This window comes from Hyposmocoma kahamanoa, unplaced genomic scaffold (assembly GCF_003589595.1).
Source record: "Hyposmocoma kahamanoa isolate Upper Pololo Valley unplaced genomic scaffold, ASM358959v1 93, whole genome shotgun sequence".
Taxonomy (NCBI): domain Eukaryota; kingdom Metazoa; phylum Arthropoda; class Insecta; order Lepidoptera; family Cosmopterigidae; genus Hyposmocoma; species Hyposmocoma kahamanoa.
Genome location: NW_020654810.1, coordinates 4,106,635 through 4,125,878, shown reverse-complemented (window position 1 = coordinate 4,125,878; position 19,244 = coordinate 4,106,635). Strand labels below are relative to the sequence as shown.

Below are 19,244 nucleotides of genomic sequence, written 5' to 3'. Positions count from 1 at the left end.
GACGGACGGACGGACGGACGGACGGACGGACGGACGGACGGACGGACAGACAGACAGACGGACGGACGGACAGACGGACCGACGGACAGACGGACCGACGGACCGACGGACCGACGGACAGACGGACCGACGGACCGACGGACCGACGGACAGACAGACTAAGTTAAAAATGTTAAATGTGAATTTATAGCTATGGAAGAGCGGTACCTCCTGACACTGACGCTTGACAAGCTTAATAGAAGGTACCATCCACTGTTAATGTAAAGTTAATTGCATTACTGAAATAAACATTTTCTTATTATTATTATTATTATTTATTTTACTAATTCTATCTCAAGCTTTATAAAATTAAAAACGGACACTTACAATCATTATCTAAATTTTTCAGTGACTCAATAAGGTTCAAGATCCTTTCGTCTCTGTTCGGTTTAAAAGCAATAATTTTTTCGAAAAATATTTTCCAATTTAAATAAAAATTCAGCCCTTTTTCTGGATACAACAAGTCGAAGTCAATGTTTATCTGAAAACAAATATCATAGTTGTCAAAATGATTGGTCTGCGTCAAGATGGATAGCTCAGAAATAAAACGTAAAACATATGAAAACAGATTACATACCAATATGTCACTTCTTTGGTCTGATAATATTTTCCAGTCTTGTAGAAACTCATGAACGCTCTTGTGTTCACTTTCTTTTCGAACTTTAAATGTATCTTTCCATTTTTGTATTACTTCACCCCATGGTTCGGTGTTATTGTTGAGAAACAGTATATCTCTTAAATGTAAATCTAAAAAAAATCATGTTAGTGTTTCATTTTATCCTTATTGAAATGTTTTGTAAGACTTTCATTATTTACCTGCATTTCAATCAGCTGACAAATGCCTTTCCCACGTAAGTACCTGTTCCTATCTAATAATAATAATATTATAGATTTTTTTTAGATAGAGGACATAGTAACAAAACAACCTATTGAAAATAAACATTAGTTCAGCAAAATTCAATAGTTTAGAAGTCATGATTATTTATGTACATTCAATAGCACATCAGACCACACATTTTTATTTGAAAATCGCCTCCAGTGCAACGGAACAAGATACATCAATGTGAAACTTGATACGTTGCCATCCATACCTTTTCAATATTTTCTACTCTAGTCATTAAAACCACCACCAGTATCATAATCGTTATTCAAACAATTTTAACTTAATTTCTCAAAAGAAAACATTGGTTCAGCTCAGATTTACATGAAATTATTCTCAAACCTATCTATTTATCAGAAGTTCTCTATACATATGTTTTTAAACATTTTCTTTTTGTGTACATTATGACCATTAGAGAGTTAAAATTGTAGAAACTCATGAACATGAATTGACTAAAAAATAACGGAGCAATCTAAGAACAAACACAAAAATGGTTCATTGCATGCTAGCTACATGGTTACTACTACTTTAATACCAAATTTCAATTAATTTAGTGGAATAATTTTCAAAATAGACTAGTTTTAAACTTTTGACTAGAGTAGAAAATTTTCAAGAAAGTACATAAAAAAATCATAACTTAAGCTATTGATTTTTGGTAAACTAATGTTTATTTTAAATGGGTTGTTACTCCTATATGTAGAAAAATTTTTGGACCACTGTAAATGGGGCCCACTTACAGAGGATTTAGAGTTACATTTACCTGTATTAAATACCCAGAATGATGCGACTTAGAATACCTACTCTCAAATACCTAAATAGGTTCATAAATTGCTTTAACCCAGTGAAAGTCAGTGGGTTTAATTGCAAGCCCATTTAAAAAAAAAATTACCTTGCAAATCTTGAATATACTGTCTTTTAAACGGTGGAGCATTTTCTAGAGTGCCAGATTGTCGCTTGTGTGTGTGGTCTCCATATTTATACAGAAGGTTACGGACTTTGTCTACCAATTTTCCTCGTGCTACTGTAGAACGTCCATTAAATGAATTATTTTTTTTTATAGGTTTGGTAAAATAAGTGCCTATTGACTCCTTTGGAAACAGTGATATTATTTTCGCAGATATAATATTATATTCTTCATAGGTTATCCGGCTAAAAAAATTTGAGTGATGTATTATTGGGAAGTGTAAAAGTAATCAGAACACAGTATATACTTACTAATATATACAGTATATACTTACTAATTGACAATGTATGTGTATATATGTTTTATAATTATATCGGTCAACTGGTTTCTCTTGGTATTATTGAGAAAACCATATGTTTCATAGTATTTTAAAATACTATTGCCACCTGCTGACGTATGCAGTAGTGTCTCCAAATCAAAATGTGGAAATGTTTTTCTAGATACACTTTTGGTTGTTTCCAAGACGTCGACCACTTGTAGTTCATCTAATGAAACTAATAAACCGGCATCACTGGTGCTTGTCTCAAATTTACTGGAGGTGGGAGTAATAATGACTTGATCATCAGTTGATTCAGATACTGCATCTGTCGTTGCCTGTAAAGTTAAAAAAATAGACTATTTTGTGTATTTTATAGTCAAGCTATGTTAAGATAGTCAGTATGAAAGCACTTTCAACTAAATTTTTTAACTTAAACATACAGGTCCCTCACCTGTGCAGTAATAAGCTCCCCTATCTTTTCCTCTAAAGATAGTCTAGTCCCCATATGTGGGCATAATTCTTTCAAATTGTCTAGTTTTAATTTGGGGAAATGTTCAATCGTTATACCATTCTCTGCAAAAGTAGTCAAGTTTGTAAATAAAGTCAAATTAAATCAAATATCTTTTTATGTATTTTACTTCTAGTTTAATAACACACACACTCAATAACACATACACTGAATATACCCCGTACTAGGGAAACCCTGTGTCGCGGGTGCCATGAACACACACATAGACAACCACAAACTGCACCCAAACTAGGCCGTATAAATATTTCTCCCGGCCCAGGAATCGAACCTGGGACCTCTGCGTGGCAGTCCGGCAAGGTAACCGCCACAGAGGCAGTTAAAAGTTAGTTTCTATTGTAAAATGCTAATTGTCGAAGTCACGCATTTCAAAGGTAGATACATTATTTTTAATAAACAATGACGACATTAAATCGGGATTCTAAACAGAGATTATTTACATAAAAACTCATAAATTAAATAATCCCATGTTTAAGTATACTGTATACCTATTTCTAGGAAAAGTTCGTCTAAGATCCCTCCATTTTACGCTTACATTCAACGTTACGTACAAAATATCATCATGCGCATAAAAATGTAATACTTACACAATTAATTCATAATAACATCAAATCACTCACCAATAAAATTGGTCACTACAACTTGTGGTATATTCCACGATTCCAAAAGTTCTTTCAACGAATCCATTACTGTTTCCACAAACAACAAATAGAAAAATCAGTTCCTTTTTAAGATTTTATTCTCCTTGCCTTACCTTTTTAAGATTTCAAGTAAAACTAAGTAAGTATAGTTCACTTTGCTTCACATTTTAAATAATTGGCTATTGATTTATGGATGGCTTCTTCAATCGCAGATACCACGGCCACGGAGACGGAGCGCGCGCGTTTTCAACATGTCACGACATGATTGAAAATGACAAAGCAAAATGTTGCCATAAAAAATGTATTCTCGAATTTAGAATATTACTCTTATTAGCAAAATAACTTTTTTTTTTGTCTAAGAAAATATTTTCTTAAAATACATCCAAGAAATTGGGGATTCATTTGAGATTATTTAGATTTGATGTAAGAGGAAAAAATTTCTTGATGTAAGTAATGTCCAATTAATTGATTAGAAATGAAATAAAATCTTGAAGTGAACGTATTTGTCTCAAAGTTAGAATAAAGTTAAGAGTAAAATTGTATTAGAAAAAGATAAGCAGTATCTTTGTAATGACAATATTTTATTACTTTAAATAAATATGTTTTCAGAATTAGCAAATATTTTGAGAAATTGCTCTTTCTTATTAGTAGAAATCCTTTTTTTCTGTGTATGCTCTCGAGGTGGTCCTTGATACCGAGAAAGCTGTTCCGAGTTTGTTTCGGCTATCACAAAATAAAAAAATAATTTCCGCAAATAAAAGTCGACTTTTCACGTCACACAATACATGTAATCAACAAAACGCCGTCACCATGACAACCAGAAAAAAGTATAAATAATACAACCAGAAATAAAGTATAATGTAACAGTCTCATTGTCACCAAGAAGACAGAATCTGATGAGGGGATCCCATGGAAATGAAAAAAGGTAGCCCTACAGAGGAGTGGAATTCACTCAGTGTCAGGGCTAGCGCAACAGGGCACATCTCGTGCGAGAGCGACTTAAAGCGCGAGATACTGTAAGGGCGCGTGTCCACGCTAAGAAAAGTAGCCGGGTCTATGCAAGAACTCGTGTCGTTTCTACACACAAACTTACACTGCCTCGGCGCCGTATATTTTGTATGGGGCGGGGTGAGGTGCATTATCAGTAAACAAACGCTTATGCGCGTGGACGGGTGTTGCTTAGTTAACATATACAACAACAATTTCTTCCCACAGTCGGTAGTAAAACGACAGCTACCTAGAAGACTCAATTATAACAAAAATTGAAAACCGAGAAAATAATGTTTAAAGAAATGAAATTAAAAAATATCTACTTTCATCTTCTAGTATCTTCATACTTTATCCACCTTGGATAGAATAAAAATAGTGACAGATCGGCCCTTTTTTAACCGACTTCAAAAAAAGGAGGTTTTTTTTATGTTACGCGATAACTTCGTGGCGTTTGTGAACCGATTTTGATGATTCATCATCAGTCATGTTGACACAGTCGGTGGTAAAACGACAGCTACCTGGAAGACTCGTAATGCACTGACACATTGTACCCTACACACGTCTGTCCGAAAGCATTCATATCGTGTGCATACTCATCATTTTCTTGTCTGCAACAGACACGACATGTTTTCGTGGCTAGATCCGACAAAGTTTTTGTCGTGTACAAGACCATTATCTTCTTTTCTGTAGCAGACTCTTCTTAGCGTGTACACGCGCCCTTATTGTCGCATTGAGATTTCGCGCTTCATGTCGCTCTCGCGCAAGTCGCGTCTTGCCGTGCAAGCCGTACCAGAACACTTCCCAGAACATCCAGTTTACAATAAATTTATAACATTTCATTTCCAATATTCAATTTGAATTCAGAAAATCATATGAGCTTCAATGTTAGGCAATCCTGTCAATCATTATATGACCTTAATTCACTATACAACAATTCCTCGTTATTATTAAGTCATTACAAGCATATCCGCATTTGCCAAATGTGAATAGAAATCGTTACAAAAAAAATACAAACCTATTAGGTACACGCCTATACTGTAATTAGAGACAATGACAATTAAACCACAGATAATAATAACGGAAGACCTTCGATATAAAACAATTTGTATAATTATACTTTTTTGTACTGTTTATAAATAATTTTGAGTAACGATTGACAATGTTTAAAGGTAAACAGTCAAGATTTGGACGATGGTCGTTTGCAACTTATTACCCATTCCTGTACCCCACACGCTTCTTACAGGGTCTTGGAATTGCGTAGGAATGTGTCATAAATAAGGTTCTTTTTAAATATATTTAGAAATAATATTGACTGTGAGTCTCGTGGAAAAGATCCTTAGGTTCAGGGTACCGAACGATTAGTGCAATAAAAATGCAGCGACAATCGCCCATTCTCCGTGCGACTGCACTCCTCATCTCTGTGCTCTCAGGCATCACCGCATTGTGGTGTGTTTGTGACAGAAATATAGAGACTGATGACCAAATGAGTGTTAGAGAGAAGCCAGGATGGATATTAGTTAATTATAATTTAGATTAGTAAGTATTTTTAATTCTATTTTAATTCCTGTTGTTTGATGAATTTCTGTAACGCCGCGGTGCAAACTCTTATGTTCCACATTTTCTGAATAAATAAATAATACATACATATATACAATACAAGGGTAGTTAGAGACAATAACTAAAAATTTAAGCGTACGTTACACTAATATATTATTTTCTTAATATGCCGAGATAATAATGTTTAAAGAAATTAAATTAAAACATATCTATTTTTCAAATCTCCTAAATATATAAAGAGTTAAAAATAAGGCCTCCTAGATGTGTGTACACAACAAATGATTTGACACTGTCAGTGACCCCATCCACCTGACCAACATTATGCAGAAAGAACTACACCGTAGTTTACGTTACCGATAGTCAGCTGACATCGTGTTTATTATTTCTCGTTAAAAACGAGCCGCTCTGAATTCAGGAAAGAGGTTTCGTGAGGAATGCGAACCGCTTCCGCCATATGGCCGGCGCTCGCGCAGTGTTACGACGCGCCTGTCGCGGTTACACTTTGTTGGTTTTCTGTTAATTTCACCTAGGAGAGGTATCGGGCACATTGATGAAAGGTAGCAATTTTGCAAAGTTTAGGAACTTTGTCACAAATTGTTACTCGTGATATTTTAACAATAAAAATGGCGGTGAAAAGTTTTAAAGCGTGAAACACATGGAGAGCGGGTGCGGGTCGGGCGCTTGTCGGGTCGGGTGCACGGCGGGTCGGGAGCACAGCGGGTCTCCGTGTATTGCGCCGTGTTCCCGACCCGACAGGCGCCCGATAAGTACCCGCTCTCTGTATGTTTCACGTTTAATGGTCTGGTGCGCATCTGTGCGTATCCCTATGGGATACACTCGTGAAAGTGTGTACGTGTTAATAACATTAAATTTTCTGTATGTGTTCGGATGAAACCTTTGCGGGTGCGGTTATTTGCACGGGTGGGTTTTGGTATATTTGAAGTTGGATTGTTTCAATCCGTTTTGTCTGAGCTAGCTGACAAGTATTATCGCGAACATTTTTTATGCAATATACATGTTTGTTTAGGTAATATTTTCTTTTTATCTATTTGTATTCTATGACGTGTTGTTTGATATTATTTCTCGTATGGGGCTGACATGTTCAATAATAAAGCGGGCCTCATCAGCCCGTAACAAACATACTACGTGATGACCGTGACCGCTCTATCGAGGGTGCAGCGAAAAAGAGGAATAATTGAAATTATAGGCATACGGACTGGAACCGTGAAAATTTGAACCGTCGATCTATTCAAATTTCAATTTCGCTACAGTCGCCCCGCTCCCCGCTATCTCCTATCACCATCGACAACGCTCGAATCACTTCGTTGATAAAGTTCGAGGGACCCCACGTAAGTTCAACGAAGTCCCTTTGTAAAACAGGTGTTTGATTCAACAAGTGTCAACATTTCGTGTCCTCCGGGAATTAGAAGAGACGTGTTTGTCTTTTGAAGATAATTCTGCGAGCGCTCTCCGTACAAAAGAAGTTTGATCCTATTTTGGATGTTGTCCAATTAAACTTGGTGACAATCAGTTGACACGACTTTGATTGAAGCAATATCGTGGTTAAGCAATTATTCGTAAAACTTTTAATAGTAAGTACATTAATATGGATCATGGTCCGAAAGAAATAATTCTGTTCTATTCTAAAATATCTAACTTTGTATATAATTTTAAAATTTTAAATCTATGATTACTAATTATAGATTTTAGATTTTTTTAGTCTGTTTTCAGGATTTTATATGATCAGATTAAGTACTCATACGTCCTATCGTGTTCAAAATTAGCACATTCTTTAGACAATATCTTTAGGCGTATCGTATATTTATTTTAAATACCTAAACCATTTGATCTATTTGCAGTTAAAAAATTCATCATCATAATGCACGTGCATTTTTGTAATTGGCAAGTTAACTTGTCTAAAGTGAGCTAGAGTTGTAACAAATTTTAACCGCTTTCCAATTTAAAAAAAAAGTTACGTAAATAAGCTTATAAGTTGTGAATAAACAAAGCTGTTTCAACACATAAACCAAAACAAATTGAAATTCAAACGCGCTACATTAAGCAACACTAGTAACCAAAACCTATTAACTTTAATCTTTTATCATTTTTTTTACCGGATTTCTTCGTTTTACGACTATTGCTATGGAAGTTCAAGGCTGGACACCGCAATGCCAGAGCAATTAATGTTTTATGGTGAACTACAGATAGAGTCAGCAAATGTTACAATTTTTATCAATTGACGGGACGAACAAGTCGTGCGCCTGATGGTAAGTGACACGCCTGTCCATAGCAGTTGCAGTTCTACTCAGAGCTTTAAATCGCAAAGATCTGAGACATAAGTTGATAAGACCCATATTGTCGCCTTACTTTCTCAAACTCGTAACCTAAAGCACAAAATTACTGAAATGCAAAAAATTGATTGTATATACAAATTTTGTAGGCTTAGTTCCATTGACTTACAAATAAATGGACGACGGGTCTAATACGAAAACCACGAAAAAAATGTCCCAAGTCAACCTATTTAAACGTAGTGACATGTAAAGGAATATGAAAAAGCTAAAACGTTGAATTTTAATTGTAATGTCATCGCAGTACTGTCTAATTTTGCTTGCTTCGCTGTCAGTCGAACAAACGAAGACTAAAGCGTGAATGACGCTCTGTATACGATTTTAACGCCCTATAAGTTCGGACACTTTTTAGCGCGGACCCGACGTCTATATAATTGTAAGTCAATGCTTATTTCACATCACATTTCATAACTAGACACTGGCTTTTACCTATACTTAAAGTAACGCATCCAAATGACACCCTTGATAAGAAATTAATTAAATAAATAGAAAGTTTTGCCATCTCCTAAATAATCACTCTTTATAAGATACGAGTATGAGAAGGTAAGACGTCGATATGTACCCGTAATTTCCAGCAGCCAACAGCGCCCTTCAAAACCGGTACGCATTAATCGTCACATATAGGTCACGAAATAGGTAAGGTGGCAGTACTGCCCTGGGGGTCTACTCACGTTCTCCGTCTGACGTCGGTCCGAAAAAATAACTGTCAAATAAGTAATTTTCGACGAAATTAAAAGACAACGTCAAGTATGAAGCTTCACTCGCACCATGCGTCTTTTAATTTGGTCGAATATTACTTATTTGACAGTTGACAGAATGAGAGTAGACCCCCTGGACGAACTCTCACAGCTCTACTGCTACTAAGACTGTTGACTCTATATTTAGCATTCCATTCTTGTTATATAGCTGTAAGTTTTCCAAAAATAATGAAAATAAAAAAGTAGAAAATGAAAATTATATATTTGTGTGTTTTATACTTATTGTTGATCACTCAGAGAACGATTTCGGTTTTATTCCTACTACAACAGACCGCGCAGGGTTCGCGTACGAGTGCGATGATGTTTGTTTTGACAGAAAATCGGACAAGGTTTCCACACAATGAAAAATACATATGTTTAATATGGAGTTCTTAGGTTTTCGCAATCGTTACACATAGGAAATGAAACTATTTATCCGGATTTAAATCGCGTATTATTGTTTTTTCAAACAAACCGACGTTTCGGGCTCTTTACATGTCATATGGTCACGGTTGACTGAGGTGGTACAGTCAGTCGGTTTGTTTGAAAAAACAAATATGTATACGCTATTTAAATCCGGAAAAATAGTTTCATTTCCAATATGTTTAATGTCAAATCTTTGTTGCCATGTAACATGTTAACCCCGTGAATTTTTAATATATTTTTTTTAAAGTAGCTTATAACTGCACAATTTGAAACTAATGTGGTTTTCGTACACCATGATATTTTCGTCTGTACAATCAAGTTCATAGCGAGATAATGTTTACTCTATTTATACCTGCGCTTGTGAAGTGAACACGTCCTTCTTATATGAATAAAACACCTCCAATCAATGCACTACAATTTTATTTTCCATTAACAAAAAACACACGAACACCCATAATCCAACTTCAATAAAACATCGAAAGCTGCAGGTTCTATAAAAGTATATGGAAAAGGATAAAACCAAATGTTATCGCGCCTCTGATCGCTCTGTATCTTTACGATCGAATCATGCGCAACAAATAACGCCCTTGAGTGATTGACTATAAATGTGTTTGTTTTTTTTTTCAGGTAAGAGACCAGTAACAACAGCTGCCATGTGCGAGACTTAGTGTATTGAAGTAGAATAGTAAGTCAAGTTAGAAAAATAATAGTTATTTTTTTATTATTTGTAAGGCGTTAGCTCGCTGCATTGATTATTTTTGAAACATGCCGCGAAGCAGTAATGTGAGCATTACTGCGTTTCGGTTTTGAAGGATAAGGGTGCTGGTGAAATTACAGGAACATGGGACTTGTCAACTAATGTCTCAGGGTGAGACGCGCAGTGGTTTTGCGATTTAAACCTTTGAGCGGTACTGTAACTGTGTTACTTACCACCAGGTGCATGACTTGTTCGTCGCTTCGCTTGATATAATAAAAAAATACAAGTTACATTTTAAAGGAAAAGAAAAAATCATAAGGATAACAAATTGTTAGAGAAGTTCACAATAAGCGACAGCGTTTGCGGTACTAAAGAATAAATAAAATCGGCTTTGTTTGACTGTATCAAATAGTAAAAATAATATAATAATACCAAAAACAAGCATTTGTCATCAATAATACGAAAATAATTGAATGGGGCACATTAGGAGGGATATTGACATTGTGTTGTTGTGATTCTTGTAGCGGACAAGACAAGACAATGTACAGTCAACAGCACATCAAGCAATATTTTAATAGAAATACGAGTATTATAAATACAAAAGGATTCAAAACGATTACTGTGATTTGTTACAGTGTCTAAATGTGTAGCTGTCAATACAAATAAAAATTAGTTAATTTACTGCTTAGTAATCTACACCGTGACTTTCAATGCACGGGGAGTGTCAATAAATAGTGTACAAGCGACTTTATTTGTCCGAGGTCGTCCCCCGCAGCGTCTACGCACCCTGCTAACGATTCTTCGTTTCCACGAGAGTTTGAATTATTCATTGGTTTGCTTGTAATGTGTTATAAAAAAGATTCGATTTTAAAAAGAAATACATATGTACTTCAAAGTGTTTGTTTAATGGTATTTTTCAAGTTAGTTAACTTATAATCACGTAATATTAAGTTTAATAATTATAACTTTTTTAATAAAAAAAAAAAACGAGCTCAAAAGTTTGTGGACTTACTCTCTCATCTGTTTCTTGCCAATTTTTATTCAAATCCGTTGACGGAAATAGGGTGAACTCCTATAAACCAGATTCATCCCCTAATTTGCCACCCAAATGGCATATTTTCTTCAAATTTGAATGGGGACCACTGCTGAGGTATCACCTTTCCACCAAAACAAAAACATCGAAATGGTTCACAAATGTTGGAGTAATTGCGAATTGAGAACCTCTTCTTTTTTTTAAAGTCCATTAAAAATATATGGATACTTTGTCAGGTAACTTAGATTATTGACGACGATTTTCGAAAACTCTTTTCTTCTTCCTGTCCCACGCTAGCTGGGGTCGGCACAACATGTGCTGCCTCTGGCCGAACGGTTACCACGCCGGACTGCCACGCAGAGTCCCAGGTTCGATTCCCGGGCCGGGAGAAATATTTATATGGCCTACATTTATTACTCTCGTGAGTTTGGGTGTCATTTGCGGTTATAAATATCAACTCTCGTTTGCACTGAAATATAGACAGGCCAACTACTGACCTGTGTGTAAGTCTCCGTATATTGCAAAAATATTCTGTATTTATTGTAATAAAGATAATGTCTCTAACAATGCCGTGCTGTTCTATTCGGTGGTGTGGGAAAAACAGCAAAATATATAATTATACAAAACAAACGGAATCACATTTCATCGGTGATTAAATATGAAATATGTAAATTGCAATTTTCGTCCATTGTAGCAAAGTCCAAGTTAACTGGGCGATTTGAAGTGAAACAGTGGACGACACCCATTCACGACACCCGTCAATTATTTCGAACTCGGGCTAGCCAATCGGAGCGCAGTTGTCACAGTAATGATATGGCAGAATAGTTTTCAAACAAATTAAATGACATTTCGTCTCTATTTCTGGTTATATACTCGATGTTCATACCTAACACTGACACATGACATTCCTCCCTCCGCATGACATGTCTATACCACGCTAACCTATTACTCCTCATCTTATCAGTCACTAGCGCCACTTTTAAGCTTCCCCTGATGTACTCATTCCTTATCATATCCTTTCTCGTCACTCCACACATCCATCTCAACAAACGCATTTCCGCTGCTTGCGCGGTTCGTTTTGAGATCTCTTTTATGGCTTAATATATATGAGGACAAGCATTGTACAGTTTAGTTTCATTGGTGTTCATGAAAAATCAGTCCTACGCTCATCCTTGACCCCATCCACCGCGGCGCATCTTTCCATTCACCTCTCGGATGCGCGCGCGCAGGAAACAATAACCGCTAATGCGGGAACAATGACCACACACAGTGTGCACCCTTGAACTTTGTACATGTATAATTAGAAGCTTTATAGATCACTGAAGAAACTTACTAAGCATTTTATCTACTTGTTACATTATCGACGACCAAGATAGTGCCCAGGGTCAGTGGGTGGCTGTTTAGTGTTGTACAGGATATACCACGGACAGTGTGGGATGGAATAACACTTTTAATTCTGCCTTCCCCTTTTCATAACCGGGGGACTACGTAGGCTTGGGTTCCACCCGTATGTTATGGACAGTGGTCTCGAAAGTCAATATGCGAAATCGGTGGGGATGCCAAGTAAATTCGGTATATTTGGACTAAAAGTCGGTAAATAAGAAAAAAACAATAAATTGAACAAATCTATATTTTAGAGTAGAAACGGTATTTTACTCACTAATGATATTATTAAAACTATTAACATTTAGGCGGACTTACCTTTAGGTACCTACTTACTTAAATCAACAAATAACAATGATAAAGAAATCGACGTTTGAGCAGTAGGGAATCCCTGTAAAAGGTAAGGGGTGCCAACTAGGATTGTTGAAATCCGGTAAAAAGTCGGGACAAATTCCTTACTTAAAAAAATACGTAGAAAATCGTTCCATTTCGGTATTTCGGTAGGACAAGCGCCAAATTTTTAGCCGTGGGGCGACGGCTTAAGAATACATTGTCGCCTCCCCATACATGCCCGTGGGGGTCGTAAGAGGCGACCGAGGGCGTCACAAGTGTCCATCTGCTTAGCATTGTGGTAGGCTCTGTGCCGACTGGATAGCGACCACAGTACACACGGCGGAAAACTCTCCACAGTGAAACGCTTTTGCGAATCGCGTTCAGGGATCAGTTGGTGTACATCCAGTGCATTTGGCCAGACCGGCAAAATGATAGTGACGGAGTGAAGATATTTGTGTTTTCCATCCGTTACTCTCATCTCTGGACTGTATTCGCACTTTCCATCAGGCGCGGTGCAGTCATTTTGTCGAGTCGCAATAAAAAAAAAAATTTAAAAAAAAAAAAAATCGGTAGGCACAAAACCAGTGCTTGTGGATATTCCAAAAATGTGCACTTATATGGCGATCGGTTATGGAGTGGAATTCCCTGCCTGCGGACTTGTTCCCTGAACGTTATAACTGTGAATAGGCATTATTTAGGTGTGCATGCTCCATTGTCGAGCTCATAGTTATTTTCCATCACGTGAGATTAAGGTCAAATGCGCACTTACATTTTTATATAGAAAAAAAAAGTTCTTGGATAGGCCTCTCCTTGTTTAGGTTCCGTAAGAGCCTAACGAATATTAATATTTAAGCTGTGTTTGTTAGTTTTTAATCATTGTTTATGGGAGTAAAGTAAACAATTACTATTATTAATAGCAAATGAAACTATTTTTCCGGATTTAAATCGTGTATATTTGTTTTTTTGAACAAACCGACGTTTCGGGCCCTTTACAGGTCCCATGGTCACGGTTAAGTCAACCGTGTTTCATTTCCTGTATATACCATTGACTTACAATTATATGGACGTCGGGTCCGCGCTAAAAAGTGTCCGAACATATAGGGCGTTAAAATCGTATACAAAGCGTCATTCACACTTTAGTCTTCGTTCGTTCGATTGACAACGAAGCAAGCAAAATTAGACAGTACTGCGATGACATTACAATTTAAATTCAACGTTTTAGCTGTTTCATATTCCTTTGATATGTAAATGTCACTACGTTTAAATAGGTTGACTTGGGACATTTTTTTCGTGGTTTTTGTATTAGACCCGTCGTCCATTTATTTGTAAGTCAATGATATATATGATCATTATAAGGTGTGAAAACACGATTTCTAAAAATTTTCACGATAGAAAAACGCACATTTTACTAGAAAACAACAACCGACAAACCGACGTTTCGGGCCCTTTACAGGTCCCATGATCACGGTTGACTGAGGTGGTACAGTCACCATGGGACCTGTAAGGGGCCCGACTTACTAATCCGATCAATTATTTATAAAACACTATTCATCAACCCATTGTAAATGTCCCACTGCTGAGCACGGGTCTCCTCTCAGGCGAGAGGGGACTTCGCACGTTTTCCGAGGGTTGTTAAACTTCTTCGACGTGCAGGTTTCGTCACGATGTTTTCTTCCAACGAAAGGCTCATGGTAAATTTCAAATTAAATTTCGAAAATCTGAGGTCAATCCTGGATTCGAATGCACGGCCTCTGCTCGAAAGGCGGTAGGTCATACCGTTAGGCAACCACGGCTGTTATTATAAATACTTAATAGACCAGTAAATAAACACTTTATTATAATAAATAAACTTAATAGTACCAAAAAAGTAAAACAAACAGAAACCGCCATTAATTATATCAACACGGAAACGTCAAGTATCCAGTAATTAACCAATCTGGGAGAAAGCGCGGGCCGGGCAGCTGCGCGCGCGCCGCGCTCGATCGTCGCGCTCGCGTCCTGCCACTGGCACAGATATCGGCGATGCATCATCAGTGAAATGTCGCCAGTTCGGTTCCCGATCCACATTTTGTTTCAACCTTTTAAGTTTTAATTGAACGGCCATATTTCTTCGTACCGTTATTGACTTACTTTTGTTTCATGCGACAGTTAGTTTCTTTTCGAAACTGTACCAAACTTTAAGAGTTAATCACTTAGCTATTGAAGCAAAACGACAATGATGACAGTTAGCGAGAGACCTATTTAATATTAATAATTTTATTGAATATCATGATGTCTTTACTATCATGATATTCATATATTTTTTGACCGACTTGTAAAAAGGTGGAGGTTTGACAACATTTGTGAACGGATTTTGATGATTATTTTTTTTGGAAAGAAGGTACTTTTTGTAGTGATCCCATTTAAATTTAAAGAAAATATTCCACCTCGAAGAGTGGCAGACTAGGAGATGAGTCAGGTTTCGCGCCGATTTCAACAAAACTTGACAAATAGATGTAATTCCACAAACCTTTGAGGTCGGTTTTTTTTTAATAAAAATGTTATACTGATCTTTGTGTCCTTACGTACTGCTTTTAATAAGAATTGACCACAAAATAATTAAATAAATATAATAAATAAATAACGCACACACTCAACATAGCCCCGCACTAGGGAAACCCTGTGTCGCGGGTGCCATGGACACACACATAGACAACCACAAATTACACCCAAACTCACGAGAGAAATAAATGTAAGCCATACAAACTTTTCTCCCGGCTCGGGAATCGAACCTGAAACCTCTGCGTGGTAGTCCGGTGGTAACCGTTCGGCCACGGAGGCAGTTTCTAATTAATAATAGTAAATTAATAATAAATTAATAATAGTAATTGTTTAGGTTAGTTATGCAAACAAGAACCAACCCACACCTCGAGTGAAATTGAGTTATGTATGTAGATAGAACACCAGACGTGTCCTTTACCCGCTCACAAAAGGTCCTGGCAATACACCAAGCCAAAAACGGAGAAAATAAAAGTCCTTCAGGGCACCAACCCTAAGTAAGTAACTTTTTAATAGCTAAAAAGAACCATGCTGCTTAACTTCATATAATGTATTTTTTTAAATATGCTTAATGGATCCTTGTCACATGTACTGTTTCTCTCGTCACATCTTTAGCGTTTTCATTACGAAAACTCTAGTTTTCGTGTTCTATGTTCTAACATGGTTTACGTTATCTAGAAATACATAATGTTTTCTATTTATTACTATAGTATAATATAATAGTTTCACTATATCATTCTCAATGCTACACATAACTCACGTTGTTTGTCTCAAATAACTTACCTATTTATTTCTTCACACCATTTTTACAAAAATCTAATTATCTCGAAAGTGACATTTTGTGGGTTGGTTCTAGTTTGCATAACTATGTCCAGTTGCCGGAGTAATCGTGTGACATACATATATAAAAACGTACAGTCGAATTGAGAGCCTCCTCTTTTTTTTGAAGTCGACAGAAAATGATGAAAAGCACATAGTTTTGAAGGGAATGAGCATATGTCTGGATCAGGCAATAGAGCCTCTCTATTGCTACTAAAATACATAAAATATTAATATTGTTTTTGTGTAAAAAATATAATAATAAGAAGACCAGAACAACGGAAGTCACTCCGGACTCCACCCCTACACAAGACCAGACCATACCCAGAAATGCTCACTTACCAAACTGGTCTTACCGGGAATTGAACCCTCCTCGTCCACACTACAAACCGTTGGGCCACAGAGGTCGTTAAGCAGTGGTATGTTTAAAGACATCGGGGACGTTAAAGTTAATACTTAAAGTTTTCTATATCCGTATCATCAAACATCAGTCGTGGTTAAAGAAAAATGCTAAATTACAATGTAGTATATTAATAACGTTAGAATTCCATAAATTGGAATAAATAAAGTTACTGCGAAAGTGATATTCGTGATTGATATATGCAGGATGTTTAGGAATTACTGTCAAAGTAGCTTTCTACGTCGTTCGAATGTTCATTGTGGTGTGTGTTATATGAAAGTGAATAATTGTCACTTTGTCGAAGTTTGATCCTGATGTCAACTCATCAAATTTAGTGACATTTTGTATAAGTCGTCCTATGCGGCGTCAATATTTTAAAACTCATGGTAGAGGTTACTGATCTCGAGCAAGAAACCGGGTGTCATAAACTTAGAAACAATTTACGAAAATTATTCCATATTAATTCCAATATATCCTGCGTATTCATCTTGAATATCACTTTCGCAGAAACAGTACTATGTAAAATTATGAAATTGTAACTTCCTGTAGCCTTTACTCCCTTTACAATGTAACTTACATTTTTCTTTTACACTACGACCGCTACATGATGATCTAGTCTAGTGTAAATTAAATTTTAGTAATAAAAGAAACTTAGACCAATTCTCATTTAAGAAATAAAAAAATAAAGCTTCTTGAGATGACTGAATTTGGCGTGGTCAATATTGTCGCCATATTCGGTACTTCAAAATTTAGACAATGGTGAGGCTCGGCTATTATCCTGTTTAATAATAATATCATGCCCAGGACGTTCATAGGATACCGCAAATAGATCAAGATGATAACGAACAAGTAGTGAAAAATAATTTAAAAGTTTATTTCGCATGCATTGATTATTTGTACGGGTGCTAAAAATTTTGTCACCACAATTTTTTTTTGGTACGGATTTATGTTTTTGCTTTTATAAAGTTATCAGCTGCAATGTGGCATTGTTTTTGTTACATCCTTTATACGAGTAGGTGTTCGACTAAGGAAGTCTAAATGTTAGACAGCCATTTATATCAATTTTTTTTTGTATTCGAGTCTTCATAGAACATTTATTTAAATTGATATAATTTATGTGTATTATATGTCAAAGATCATTTTAAATCGGTTGTACTACAAGTCTTATTTCAATCAAATTAAAATACATTGAGGACAACGTATGGTCACATTATGTCGTATAAATCGCAAGTTAACCATACATCGCGGGCTCATAAAGATATTATCCTGTGATTTGTTGTAATGACAGTAATGTACACTTAATGCAGTTAAATGGGAGTTGTAAATCTGTTTACAATTTACAACAGTGTTGCATTGGTTTATTTATTTCTTTTTCGTTTAAAGCGCATTCAAGTATAATCTTAACAGTTCAGCCTGCTTTCTAATTCATCAATTATAAGACACACATAACTAAATTACTAATCAAATTTTAACAAAATAAATATATTGTATAAACAAAGCATAATTTAAAAAAAAAACAGGGATCTCGTGCCATATCAGACTAAAGAGAAAAAGAAAAAATGAAAATTGTATTTATTCTTTCGAGCCTCAAACCTGAATCCCTAAAAAGCAGGTCACGCCTTTCCAAAATTAAAATACCGCAGCCCTTATCATATTTCATCGTTTCGATCACATGTACCGTTGCCAAATCAATTTTTTTTCCACAATGTCCCCATAAACAAATCCGGTTGCATATATTAAGAAACCACCAGTTAAACAAAACCCCCTACATATTACAATCGTGTATCATATCGGGTCGAGATTAATTGGTCACTGCAACAATATTGCAACGAGCTGCAATTTGGCAATAAGTCAACACTTAATCTGATGTAAATTACGCGCATTTCTCTTCCCGATTTTAATCTTTAAGATCATGCAACGCCTTCAGGGCATCCGCTGCCTGACGGGCTCGCTTGTGCGTGTCATCTTTAACTGGTCGTTGCGTTAATTTGTTTAATGAACTAGTCTATCGTGAGACAATGAGGCGCGCGTGGTCCACTTCACTCTCGTAAGGCTATACATTGTTATAACACCAGAGCTTTCCAGTTATATGGATTTTATGCCTTTTTGAAAGACCTCACGTGAGTTTTTAATTTTTATGTAGGTCTGAAGTTATCAATACTGTTTGACCAGTTAACATTGACTATTCTTTCACATTCGCCTCCACTTAAATGTATACTATATTAGGATGCAGGACTATACTAATATCATCATAAACAACAGCTTTTATTCCATGACTTTGAAATACAAGAGCTGGGGTCGCCGAGGAGGACGCTTGCTCATTTCGATATCTCCCACGTAAGTTGCTGTAAGTCAAAATACAATTTTTTGCTTTGTAACTTAAATATCCTTTCTTTTATGTATAGATCCATATTTGGTAGTAAGGTTTTAAGTTCAAATCGATACCTCCGATATTAATTGTTGTAAGTCAAAATACCATTTTATGTTTTATAACTTAAATATCTCATTTTTTGTGTATATTATAGGTTCCTTATTTAAAAGTAAAGAAATTTCTTATGCTCTAAATTTTTATAATGTACCAGTTTATATGAACGCTACCACATTGAAGTGCGCGGCGGCCCGCACCCGGAACGCTTCCGCGGCCGCCCCTGGAACGCTTCCGCGGCCGCCCCTG

The 19,244-nt window shown here is 36.2% G+C and overlaps 1 protein-coding gene and 1 long non-coding RNA gene across 4 annotated transcripts in view; one reads left to right on the top strand and one right to left on the bottom strand.

Moving 5' to 3' along the window:
• LOC113237521 (serine/threonine-protein kinase 17A) overlaps positions 1 to 19,244 on the top strand; it is a 392,531-nt gene that overhangs the window by 255,629 nt on the left and 117,658 nt on the right. The window lies entirely within an intron of this gene.
• On the bottom strand, positions 1,911 to 3,632 carry LOC113237522. 2 transcript variants are annotated; one of them, XR_003311038.1, is made up of 4 exons: positions 3,256 to 3,632; positions 2,594 to 2,715; positions 2,158 to 2,477; positions 1,911 to 2,068 (listed from the first exon to the last, which is right to left on the bottom strand). It is a non-coding gene; the product is annotated as an uncharacterized LOC113237522 (long non-coding RNA). The 2 variants fall into 2 exon arrangements; XR_003311037.1 differs by lacking the exon at positions 3,256 to 3,632 and having other exon boundaries at positions 2,594 to 2,823.